This window comes from Canis aureus, chromosome 26 (genome assembly GCF_053574225.1).
Source record: "Canis aureus isolate CA01 chromosome 26, VMU_Caureus_v.1.0, whole genome shotgun sequence".
Taxonomy (NCBI): Eukaryota; Metazoa; Chordata; class Mammalia; order Carnivora; family Canidae; genus Canis; species Canis aureus.
In genome coordinates this window covers 40,797,033-40,809,919 of record NC_135636.1, presented here as the reverse complement: position 1 = coordinate 40,809,919, position 12,887 = coordinate 40,797,033, and positions in this window count along the sequence as shown.

The following is a 12,887-nucleotide window of genomic DNA, read 5'->3' as shown; positions in this document are numbered from 1 at the left end:
AGGCACCAACGTGGGAGGAAATCCAAGTGCATCCACCCGTGGGGTGTCTGGGGCCTGGTGGTGACGAGGACTGTGGGAACCCGGGCTCCAGGGGGCAGGACGCCAGGCCCCGCACCACTCACCTCCGGGTGGGGACGGGGGCCGTGGGGGGCAGGGGAGGAAGGTGGAGGCAGAGAGAGCTGGAAGGGAATCTGTCCCTCCATCTAGAGCGGAGCGCAGGCCCCAAGGCCCAGGCGGGCCTGGCAAGTGGCTAAAGGAGTGAAGACTCCAGCAGCCGGCAGCCAGCACCTTCCGAGGGATTATCACCCGCCAGACACGGTCCCTGCAGGCGTGGACCCGGACTCGGCCAATCCTCAGCTGTCCTATTACCACTGTCGTCATGGAGAGGCAGCACCCAGGGAGGCAGAGGGGCCGGCCCAGGTCACATGGCCGCCAGGGGCACTCGGACGACCCAGCACAGGAGCCTGGGTGGCAGGTCCTGGGCCTCGTGCTGGGAGCCGATGGGGAGCGGTGGGGACTGTGGCACACTGCGGGCACGGGCCCGTCTAACGGGGCAGCAGGACTGCACCCACCGATGGCCACACAAGGGGGTGGGGTCCAGGGGGGCCCCATCTCCTGAGACCTCAGGGGAATCAAGCTATCAGAGTCTCAAGTGAAATCTGCAGGTTTTCACACGTTGACACTGGATTCACATTTCTCCAAAAAACACCAAGGGGCACGGAGCAGACACATCTCCCGGCTGCTTTCGGGACGGTGTGACCTCTGACCCGTGGAGAGAAACAATCCTTCTAAGGTTGTGACCATCAAGGGTGGGTTGGGTGGTGTGGGGTTTACAGGGACGGATGGGATGAGGGCGTCTCCCCCCAAGAATCAGACCCACCTCAGTCGATCAATCACGTCCAGAGGGACCAACTGCCCACTGAGCTAAAGCCATTCGGGTCACAGAGGTCAGAGGGGTGGCCGCTCCATCCCAGCTGGGTGGCTGAGGAGGGTGCCTGGGTGGGGTTAGGACACGAGTTACAGGGGTGTGATGGGGCACGGCCCTGTCCCGATGAGCTCACAGTCCCGGAGTGGACAGTGACCCCTGTTTTCCCGGGGTGGCCCTGGATGCCGGAAGTGTGGCCTCCACCGGCTGGAGATGGGGCTGATCCCGTGGGTCAAGCATGAGCCGCTGACACCCAGACCTGCAGCCACGGGCATCTGCAGTCCCCCTCGCCCCCCTGCCAAGCCCCCAGCCCTGCTGGGCCAGGGCAGAGGCAGGTCCGGACACTGTCCTCCTGCCCCTCGTGGGCCGAGCGACCCCTCCAGAGGCCGGATGGAGGCCCCACAATAACCGTCTCCCTCGCAACGGCCGTCTTTCCCTAAAGGGTCACTTCCGAAGAATGCCAGGTGGCAGCCTCCAGGTTTTGGCATCTGACGGGCTCCCGTTCGCTCCCTGGGAGCAAAGCAATCATCTTTTGTCAACTCTGATGGGGAACAACTGGCCTCTGTCCTTCAATTAGGAGGGGACATGGGAAACTACGGCCTCCCGCGGGGCTCCGTGACTGTCCGTTAAAGCTGCCCGTGTGCCCTGTGGCTCCCTGCAGCCTGCGAGTGTCCCCCGAGGCTCCGGAGCCCCCAGCCCCGACCCGGCCCCAGAGTCTGAGAACAGCCTCCAGGAGAAAGCGCCAACCTGCCAGGACTCCTGGCAGCCGCTCAATCCGGCAAATTATTTCTTGCAAATCACTTCTTAAGACTGAAATCCGGGCAGGACTCCGCAAGTTCCCGGGCGTCTGTAATCTGCTGGTTACAGCCGCCTGGACACATCCGAGGGCAGGCTGCTCGTCCGTGGGCGGGAGCTTTGGGAAACCGCGGCCGCCCGGGTCAGCCAGGTGCCCCCCCTGCTCCTCCTCTCCGCATGAAGGGGTGCTCGTGGCCAGGGGGGCTGGCGCCAGACGCCCTCTGGAGCATCCCCAGGAGATGGGGCGTTGGGAGGGCCCGAGCGGTTTGTGCACCATTTCCACTGGGTGGGGACCCGGGTGTGTCCTGGGTCCTCATCCCGAGGGGCGCCCGTCTGAGGCTGCGCTCGGGCTCCAGGTGGGCAGAGGTGCAGGATGCGGCTGAAGGGTGTCCGGTCACCAGGTCGAGTCCTGGGCAGGGGCCAGGAGCCCAGACGGAGACGCAGGTGCTCACCCCAGTCACACCCATCAGAGAGCGGGAGAGGCGGGAGCCCCGGTGCTGGGGCTGAGACTCGGAGTCCCGGGCAGCCTGGGAGCCAACTGCAGAGACAGCGGGTCCCCAAGGGGCCACAGGGAGCTGCCCTGTTGTACCCTGTTTGCCCAGCCCCCCCCCATCTGCACCATCCACAGAGATCTCCCGGGAAGGGACCCACACCCCTGAACGTACTGGTCTCTGTCACTTTGTCTCCCTTTGGTCACTGCAAGGAGGGAGGCTCAGGGCCCTACGGGTGGCCCAACTCTGCTCATAGCCCACCCCATCTATCTCCTTCCATCTCTTCTGCAGTAACTCCTTCCCCCAACTTGGCGCTAGCTCCCTGGGCCCTCTTCATGGAGCTTCTTGGCAGACGGGGCCAGAAACCACTCACCCAGAGGCCAGGAGCAGCTGGGTCAGAGGGGTCCCAGACAGCTGGCCCCACTGTGAGTGGGCAAGTCTGGGACCCACCCCCCCAACCCAGGGGAGGGGCAGGGGCAGGGGCAGGGGCAGGGGCAGGGGCAAGAGAGCAGGTTAAACAGCACAGGGGAGGGGCAGGCAGCAGGGGTAATTAATTCCTCTTGAAGGTTTATCAGGCTGTCATGAATCTCCCCATTGCACGTGAAAATGTAGGCACAGGCTCATTAAGTGTGATGTTCTGGTGCCAACCATGCTTGTCTTTTAATCACGCCCCTGCATATTGATTTTGACATCTCGGTCTCACCTCTGGCCCATTCACTGCTGTTGCAGCATCCCTGGGCAGCTCGTGGGGCGCCTCCGGCCTCCCTGGGCAGCTCATGGGGCGTCTCTGGCCTCCACCGCTGGGTTTCTGGGCAGCGAGGATGTGCCGATCCTGCTGGCGAGCAGTTACTTTCTGAGGGCCACAGGGCAGGAAGGCAGTCGGAGGTTTGGAATGAGGAGAACCCCGGCAGGATGGGGGCATTCGGGTTCACAGTGAAGGAAAAGATGGACGAGGCCCACCTGGTGGTGGTCCCCAGAGTCTGTGAGGGGGAGGGGCCCTGGACATAGCCACACTGTCCCCCAAAGGGCAGTGTAACCAGAACAGGGAAATACACCTCCTTTGCAGCTGTCGTCTTGGATAGGGGCTGTGGTCGCTCAGCGGCTTCTCTCTGGGTCCCTGTGATTCCTGGATGGGCAGGGTTCTCCCTCGGATGCCTCTGAGGTCTTTTTTGGAAAATCTGCACTGGCAAGCACAGACTGTCCTCGCTTGCCCTGGGTGCTGATAATCAGATAGGTGATGATAGCGCACATTCATGTGGTGGTATGTCATATGGATGGATGGATGGATGGATGGATGGATGGATGGATTTAGGAGACTTGCTTCTTACAACGGCTCTATGATTATTACCCCCATTCTACAGATGAGGAAACAGGCTTAGGCAGGTTAAGAGATTTGCTCAAAGTCAAGATTTGATCCAGACAGCCTGGTGCCAGGGTCCATGCTTCTAGGTGGTGGGGATGGGGTTTGAACGGCGCCTAGCCTCAGAGCCCTGACTCATAACCACCATGCTAATCTCCCAGGCCTTTCCTGCTCTTAGGGTCTGTGGTTCACCAGCTCCTTCTCAAATCCCCACAGTGAAGACAATTATAGTAATATCCCCACCCATTTCCCCAGTGAGGACAAGCCTGGCATGTGCTGTCCCCAGTCTGAGGGCAAGTGCTGGTTTTCTAGAAGACCACTTAGTGTCAAGACAGTATACAGACGTTTACAAGTCCGAGCACTAATTTCCCTGAACATTCTGAGAAGGAGTGATTTTATCATTAAAGATGCCCCCAGAGGTCTGGTTTGAATATGGGTTGGTTTAAATGTGCCTGCTCTGACCTCTGCTGACCCAGTGTCCAGCCACTCAGATTCCACCGTGTGCCACCCTGGGCTGAGTGCTGTGTGAGGACCTAATCATTGGGTCCCCACAGCAGCCTGTTATTACCATCCTCATTTCTGAATAGGGAACAGGCTCAGAGCAGTAGTTTAAGTTCATAGTAAGTGATAGAGCTGAGATTTGAACCCAGACAGCCTGGTGCCAGGGTCCATGCTCTTAACCACCATGCTCTATACAGCCAAAATGACCCCCAGATGCAACCAGGAGATTTTCCCTTCCTGACCCCTCTTATGATCTGCTCCTTCTTGTCCTTAGGACTGAGGTCAGATGTCACTTCCTCATTCCCCGAGTCCCCACCCAAGTCTGCCTGCCCATCCCTCCGTGCTTCATCCTGGTTAAATATCTTCCCAGCACGTTTCATTCCCTGGAATTGTCTAGAGTGTTGCTCATTGTGTGTCTCCCACCAGAAGTGCAAGTTCTGTGGGGGCAGGACCGGGATCACGGCTGCATCCCCAGAGCCTGGAATGGGGCCCGGCACAGAGCAGGTGCTCAAGGGCGCCTGTTGGATGAATCCACGCGCTGGAAGGAATCTCCAACATCGCCCCGTCCAGCCTGCTCTCTCGACACAGGAGATGGGGGATGTGAGGGCTCCTGGAGCTGGTGGCCCTGACCACTCGGCCGCACCTCCACACGGGCACACGCCATGGACACACGTGACCTTCTAGCAAGAGGGAGGTCATCCGTCCCTGTCTCAGCTCAACCTCTGGAACCCACTCTGTGCAATGCCCCGAACCAACCAACCAACCAACCAACCAACCAAGGGACACTGGGAGGGGAGGGGGCAGTGCGGAAAAGACCCCCTGTATGTGGGGAATGGAGCAGAAATGGGGTTGGGGGGATGCTTGCCCATCCCCACCTAGGACGGGGTTTCAATCCTCCCTATTTCATTTGGCTTTTCTTTTCTGGAAGAAATCTGACGTTTCTCTATTCTACATTACCTTCTACATTACCTCCTCTTCCTCCTCCTCCTCCTCCTCCTCCTCCTCCTCCCTCTTTTTATTTATTTATTTATTTTTGGCTTGTTTACTCTGAGGGGTGGTGGGCCCAGGCGGTGATGGAATAAACACCTGGAAGATCTGCTTCCCTTGCCACATCCTGAGCTCAAACCAGGTGGTGTCCTTAGGAGCTGACTGTCCATTGCTCTGGAGAAAAGTGTGGGTGGTTCCAGCAGCAAGATTTTCTGGCAAAAGAGGAGCCAGGGGAGTTTGTGCCCATGAAATCTTGGTGGAGGAGTCTCTTTCTAAAACCCAAATTGGGTTTTCTCAACCTACCTGTTGCTTTCATTGCAGAAGCTCCTGGAGATGGCGGGATGTAAGTGAAGCCTCATTCTGGGGTGGCAGGTGCAGCAGGACCCTCCGGGTCAGGGTCTGGGGGGACGCCTGCAGGCCCAGGCCTGGTGCTGGGGCCTCTCAGTGGGGGAACCTCTCGGGAGTCTCTCAACCTTGCTAAGTCTCCATTTCCTTCATCTTTGTAACGAGAAGAAAGATTTCATCCTGCCACCTCCAGAGTGTTGGAGAATCATGTAAACTGATGGAGCTTCTATAGTTGCTCTATGCCTGCAAGTGATTCCAAAATCTGCTGTTTAGTTTCTAATTCATGACACATTTTTATCCCTGCTTTAAAACCAATTATTACAAAAGTAGCCCCTCGCTTATGCTGTGTCAGCATTTCTTAACATTTTTGTTCATGAGCCACAGTTATAAAATATATTTTGTGCCATAAGCCAATATATACTCGCATTTACATATCTGAGACAAAATATGAACACTACTTACTTTTACTTTCTGATAATAGTTGTTCAATTCCATTCCATTCCATTCCATTCCATTCCATTCCATTCCATTCCATTCCATTTTCAAATTACTGTCCATGAAGACATCAGATAGATAGAACACCCACAACAGCCTGCCTGCCCACCTCCACATTTAAAAACACCAATTGTCACAGGGCTGTCACTGCAGTGGATGACATTTCTGTGTTGACCAGATCATGAGCTCCCTGAATCCCTGGCAGTGACTTTCATTTTTGCGTTGCCCACCCTGGGCACTGTGCCGGGCACTGCGCCTGGCACAGAACAAGTGTTCCAAGAATGGTTGCTGGCTGGAAACCATGAATCCTTCTCCCCTTTCCTCACAATTTTGTTATAACTGTCTAATTTGGGGATGCTGAATGCTCAGTCAATAGCATCCCCATTCTCTTTGCAGAAATGGGTTTAATGGGCTTCTCTGACAGGCTCAGGACTGAATGTCCTGGTATCCTATGAAAAGCCTCTCCCAGGCTGTCGCGCTGCTGGGACTGTGGCCCCCTCCCATCCCCTGACCCCCTCTCAGGCCACCACTTCCCACACTGAGTTTTAGAGGCACTTCGAGTTTCAGATTTGCATGCAAGCCCATGTTACTTGTGTTTTGGGTTTTTTGGGTTGTCATTGTGGTTAGGGTAAGGGATGATCTACCGACCCCTGTTGACCATGAGCTAGAAACATTCAATATCTTGCAATGTCTCTGATGGTGCCACACAATGAAAATTACCCTGCACGCAATGCCAGGAGCACCCGCTATGGAGACAGTCCAAATGAGGCTCAGCTTCACTTCGAAACAGGTTAGGCTGTAGGAGAATTTGTCTCATTTCTCTCACTCCCAACCCCCTTTTCTTTCTTTCCAAATATCAGAGTCCGTAAGGTTCACACCCAGAAAAGTTGGCCCCGGGACAGCTGCCGGGCATGTTGTAGAGAACCGCCTGGCCCTGGCACGCCAACCGGGTTTGGCTCCAGGAGCAGCAAGTCCTGGCAAATCCAAGCTCCTCAGGCCTTCAGTGGATGGAATGTGCTGAAGGCTCTAATTACTGTGAAGAGAGCAAGCCACACGCCTTCTGGGTAAATCCATTGCTGTCACACCTGGGCACACCTTTCTGATCACTGCCCGACCACAAGGAGTGCATCCTGCCTCCCTGAACACAGGCTCGGGCTTTCTGGGGATAGTCCCCTGGGCCTGGAGGAGTCAAACTCTATTTCCTATCCCAGGCTGGGCTTTGAGGGCAGATGTGCTGGCTCCTCCCTGGGTGACCCTGATGCAGACAGGGTTCACCTGCTGGCACTTAAGGCCAAAGCCTTGGCCTCTCTGTGGTTCCTTGTTTAATCTTTAATCATTTCATCAGTAAATCTGAGGACCAACCATCCCAGCTTGCCTGAAAAGGGGGTTTCCGGGACGTGGGACTTTCAGTGGTGACACCAAGATGTCCCAGCCAAACCAGGATGAGCCGGTCACCTTCTTCTGCACAAAAGTCGCTAAGCTGGAATGTGGCTGGAGAGCAGTGACCAGGCAGTGACCTACCAGACCAGGTAACCAGAGTAAAGCACTTCTAGACATGATGGGGTGACACTGCAGTGATTTATGTGAGGTCCAAATCTGATGTGCTGTGATGGACTTTCCTAAATAATCCTTCCTCTCCGTGGGGTGAACAAATAGTAGTGAGAACCAGAACAGAAACCTGGAGACCAGGGAGGGGGCTGGTGCTCATCCAGGCAAGCAAGCCTGGTGGCTCGGACCAGTGTGGTTGCGGTGGACACTGTGTTGTGCCACCCTACCTCCCCTCCGGGAGCCTGGAGCTCCTTCCCCTGGTGGCCAGGAGTGTTGGCTGAGGACAACTCACAGCTAGAGCCTTTCATGGGGGCTGCCCGCATGTGAAGGAAGCTGCCATGCTGTAGGTTATGTCCTCTACCCAGTGGTAGCCCATATCCTGTGACTGGTTGACTTGGGTGCAAAGTCCCCACTCCTTGTCCTCAATCGAGCACAGCTCTGCAGGGCCATCTGGATGCCGAGGCTCCTGTGGGGTCTGCTCCACTCTTCCCTGCTTCCTTTGCTTCTTCATGGGTGCTATTCTGGAGACTTCTTTAGCAACTCTTCTCCTGTTTTTTTTTTTTTTAAAGATTTTTCTTATTTATTTATTAATAGAGACCCAGAGACAGAGGCAGAGACACAGGCAGAGGGAGAAGCGGGCTCCATGCAGGGAGCCCGACGTGGGACTCGATCCTGGGTCTCCAGGATCACGCCCCAGGCCGCAGATGGCGCTAAACCGCTGTGCCACTGGGGCTTCCCTCTTCTCCTGGTTAACCCCCATCTCAGCCTCCAGTTTCTGGTAAACCTGACCCGGGACAGTGGTACAGTGAACGAGGTGAGAAAGGGTCTGTGTGTGCATATGCATACACACATTTTTAAAATGATTTTATTTATTTGAGAGAGAGAGAGAGTCGGAAGAGGGACGGAGAGACAAGGAGAGAAGCAGGCTCCCTGATGAGCAGGGAGCCCGATGAGGGGCTGATCCCAGGACCCCAGGATCATGACCTAAAGGCAGACGCTTAACTGATTGAGCCACCCAGGCACCCCTATACACACATTTTATAAAATAAATCTGTATACAGTAAACAAATCTTAAATATACAGTGTGCTGAGTTTTGAAATACGTATTTATCTTCGTGACTGTATTTCCTTCACTACTAGAAATTTCCTTGTGACCTATTCCAGTCCATAACATTCCCCCCAGGTAACTACCGTCCTGACTTCTATGATGATCTGTGATCAAAGATAAGTTTTTGTCTGTCCTTGAACTTCATATAAATGGAATCACGAGTAGACACTCTTCTGCCTAACATCATGCTTTTGAGATTCTTTAATGTGGCTGGGTTTATCAGATCTTATTTTGGCGTAAAGTGTGTTTCTTGTAAACAGCTTGTAGTTGGGTCTGGTTTTTGTTGGCTTATTTATCTTGCTTGACGATCTCTCTCTTACAAAGTATTCAGTCATCTTATCTGTTCTCCTTTTCTGCCTTCTTTTGATTCATCAAGTGTTTTTATTACTCCATGTGTTTCCTCTCTAGTCCTTGCCCTTAGCCCTTACAATTAATATTTTTGTGGTTGCTCCAGAGACCACAATATACATTCTTAATTTATTGCAATTAACTTTAACTCGGTCCTATAGTCATTCATGCAGCAAATAAGAGCTTTACATTTGAGTATAATTCCACCTGCCACTCTAGTCTGTTCTGTAATAAACCTTGCTATACGTCGCCACTCCTGTTACTTGAAGTCAATATTTAATTTTTTAAGTAGTATTTTGTATTTACCCAGGTATTTATCCTCCTGTGTCTCCTCACTCTCTCAGTAGATCTGGGATCATTTCACCTCAGCCTGAAGAATGTCCTTTACAATTCCTCATAGGGTAGTTCTATTGGTGACAAATTCCGTCAGCTTCTGTTTGTTTGCAAATATCTTCATTTCATATTCTTTCTTGAAGACTATTTTTTGCTGAGTGTAGAAATATAAACTGGCTTGTTTATAACCAAGGGGGATATAACAGTTATATCCCCCTGTTGTTTTTAACCAGCAGCACCTCAAAAATCTTCTTTATTACAACTTCCACTGTTGGTGAGAGAAGTCAGCCATCTTGATTGTTCTCCTGAACATCACATGTTTTCTTTAGGGGTTTGTAAGATTTTTCTCTTTACATTTAATCTCTAGAAGTTTGACTACGATGTACCTAAATAGGATTTTCTTTGTATTTATCCTACGTTGCGTTCACAGAGCTTCTTATATCTGTGGCTTCTTGACTTTGTCCATTTTGAGCAACTTTGCTTCATCATAACCACTAGTATCATTTCTTCACTGTTACCTCTTCTCTTGCCCTCTGAGTCTTTGATCACATGTATAGGAGACTGTTTGATGTTGCCTTACATGTTTGTGGGGCCTCTCTTCTTTTTTATTTAGAAAATTATTCATTTTTTTCTTTCCCTACTTCAATTTGGATAATTTCTATCAACCTGATTTTAGGTTCACTGCTTTTTCTCCTATTTCCAACCTGTTATTATACTCATCAAAGAAACTGATTTCAGGTACTGAATTTTTTAGTTCTACACTGTACTTTTGGCTCTTAGAGTCTTTTTTTTTTTTAAGATTTTATTTATTTATTCATGAAAGACACACAGAGAGAGGCAGACACAGGCAGAGGGAGAAGCAGGCTCCATGCAGGGACCCATTGTGGGACTCCATCCCAAGACTCCGGGATCATGCCCTGAGCCGAAGGCAGACGCTCAACCACTGAGCCAACCAGGTTCCCTATCTTAGAGTCTTTGATTTCTTTGTTGATATTTTCCATCATTGTATCCATTCTGACTATCTCTTCCCTAAATTCCTTGGAATAGTTTTTCTATCTAAGACCTTTTGGTACCGTTGACAGCACTGTGGTGAAGAACTCAGGGTTTGTTGCAAACTGCCTAGGTTCAAGTGCCACTCTGGCATTTATTAGGTGAGTGATTTAGTGAAAGTGAATTCTTTGATCCTGTTTCCTCATCAGTCGATCCAGATAATAATAATCTCTACTTGATATGTTTCCTGTGGAGGCTGAATGAGTCATGGGTAATAGGCAATTGATAAAACAACGCACCACACATACTGATATTCAATAACTGTTAGCTTCTATTATTACTATTTTATTATCATTACTAACATTCTTTTTAAATTGAGACTGCCCAGAGATTAATACGTATCACTGGAATACTTGAGTTCAAGAAAACTTTCTCGATTTCAAACGTTGACAGAGAAATTTATTGTTGCTTGGACTCACATTTCCTATTCTATTAGCGTGTGTGACATTGAACCTCTTTCCTCCTCTAGGGTTAGTCATTGGTATTGTCTTCAGAAGCAGGCTGGGCCCTGATCTATTTCTAGATTTCCCTGATGGAGCCAATTTGTCCGTCTCTCCCTTTAGAATAAAAATAGGCATCCTGCAGAGTGTGTTCAGAATTATCAATATCATCATTTGCTCCAGCGTTTCAAACACTGGTCCTCTTGGAGGTGTTTCAATAGCAAATATTTCTCAAGTGCCTACAATGGGCCAGGAAATGCTCTATGGGTTTGGAGATGCAACTGTGAACACAACCGAGTTTCTGCCTTATTAACCCTGCCTGCCCTCCCCCAACCACCCAGCCTAACTATTCTGCCCCTCTCGCCTCGCCTTGGTGATGGTATATATCAGGTGCTCGCTAAGGGAATGATGCGCTAACAAAGGTGAAAGCTTTTAAGGAGACCAATGGCCTAAAATTTTCAAGGGAGATAAAACGGAAGCCCACTCCCTCACCCAATAAAGATAAATTGGTCACTCATTTGGCACTTACGGTGGCACTGGTGTAATATAACGGTTCTCTACTGGGGGCAGATTTGCCCCCCAGGAGACAACAGGTGGTGTCTGCAGATGTTTCTGGTTATAACAACTAGGGTAGGGGTAGCCCAAGCTACCGGCCTCTAATGGATAGAGTTCAGGGATGCTGGTAAATATTCTTCAATACACAGGATGACCCCCCATGACAAAAATTATCTGGCACAAATGTCAATAGTGCTGAGGCTGAGCAGCTCTGGTGTCAGGCAAGGGGCTGAGCCTCTCAGGGAGTTCATCATTTCACTAGAGATGAAATGCATACCAAAGGAAATGGAACAACCCAAATACAGGGCAACACCTCCCCCCAAAGGAAAATAACACCACTTTCCATTAATAGAGTAATGAATTCATTCAACAAACATTTATCGAGTACCTATTTTGCACCAGCTACTAGGCTAGGTTCTAAGCAAACACATCAGGGAACAAGATAGACAAGTTTCATCCCAGGAGTCAACTCAGACTCATCCTCTGTGTCCCAGAGGATCCTCCCCTATATCTTGCAACTCATTCTAGAACAGAGGAGTATTTCTCAGGTCTGCAAAACCCAGAGAAGAAAATTCATTTTACGATCTGAAGGGAGATGAAAAGCATATTTTAACAGCGCATTTCAAATGCATTCTGTGCTCATCACAGAAGCATCCAAGTACCTATATCATTTAGAAAGCTGCAGGAGAGCGAATAATGAATGTGGAATATGCGAATGATTCATTTTGCTTTTTAAAATATGCAATCCAGCCAGAGAAAGCTTCGCAAAATATCTAAAGACAAAATAAAATCTCTGTTCTTTGTAGACACAAAATTAAAGACATGATTAAGAAAAACCGGGAGTTTTAATTTTTAAAAGGTGGTAAAAAAAAAAATAAATGCCATAAAAAGGTGTCGGCAGGTTAAGGAAACTGCTATGAAAATGAGAGTGATGTGCTCTGAGCTGTTCACAGCTCTGTCCCCAGAGTGTGAAATTAGCGACTCAGACGGATTTCACAGGCACTTCGGGGGAGCGTGGCGCTGTGGCAGCGGATTTGCGACAGGGACCTCCCCGCCAAGTCCTGCCCACTTGCAAACTGCTGTTGCTATTCATGCAAAGCACAGATAATCCTGAGTGTCTGGAGCGTTTTGCATTTATATTGAATGCAGCCTCTCCTTCCGTGGGAGTGAGTCTAGCCCATGGGTGGAGGGCCCGGAGGAAGCTTCGCGAGACTAACATTCTCACCAAAATCCTATTTTCTCTCTCTCTAAAAAAAAAAAAAACATGAATTACATTGGGAATTACCTTGGGAAATCTGAAGGAAATAGGAATATAGTTCAAGTGTTCAATATTAAAATCTTTCCAAGGGATTCTCACGGTCTGGGGTCCAGGACTAAAATGAGCGATGACATTCTTTGTGTCCCCATCACATGACCCCACCTGGGAGTGGAGCTTGACGGGAAGTGTAACAGATAATAAACCCTGGGCAACGGGGAATGTGGGGAAGTGAGCTGCATGGTTCTTGTTCGGCCTCTCCGTGTATTTCTGGCACGCTCACGCTGTACGTAACAACCACAATCAAACTGCAAGAAACATGATTGCAGCTTTTACCTTCTACCTGATTGT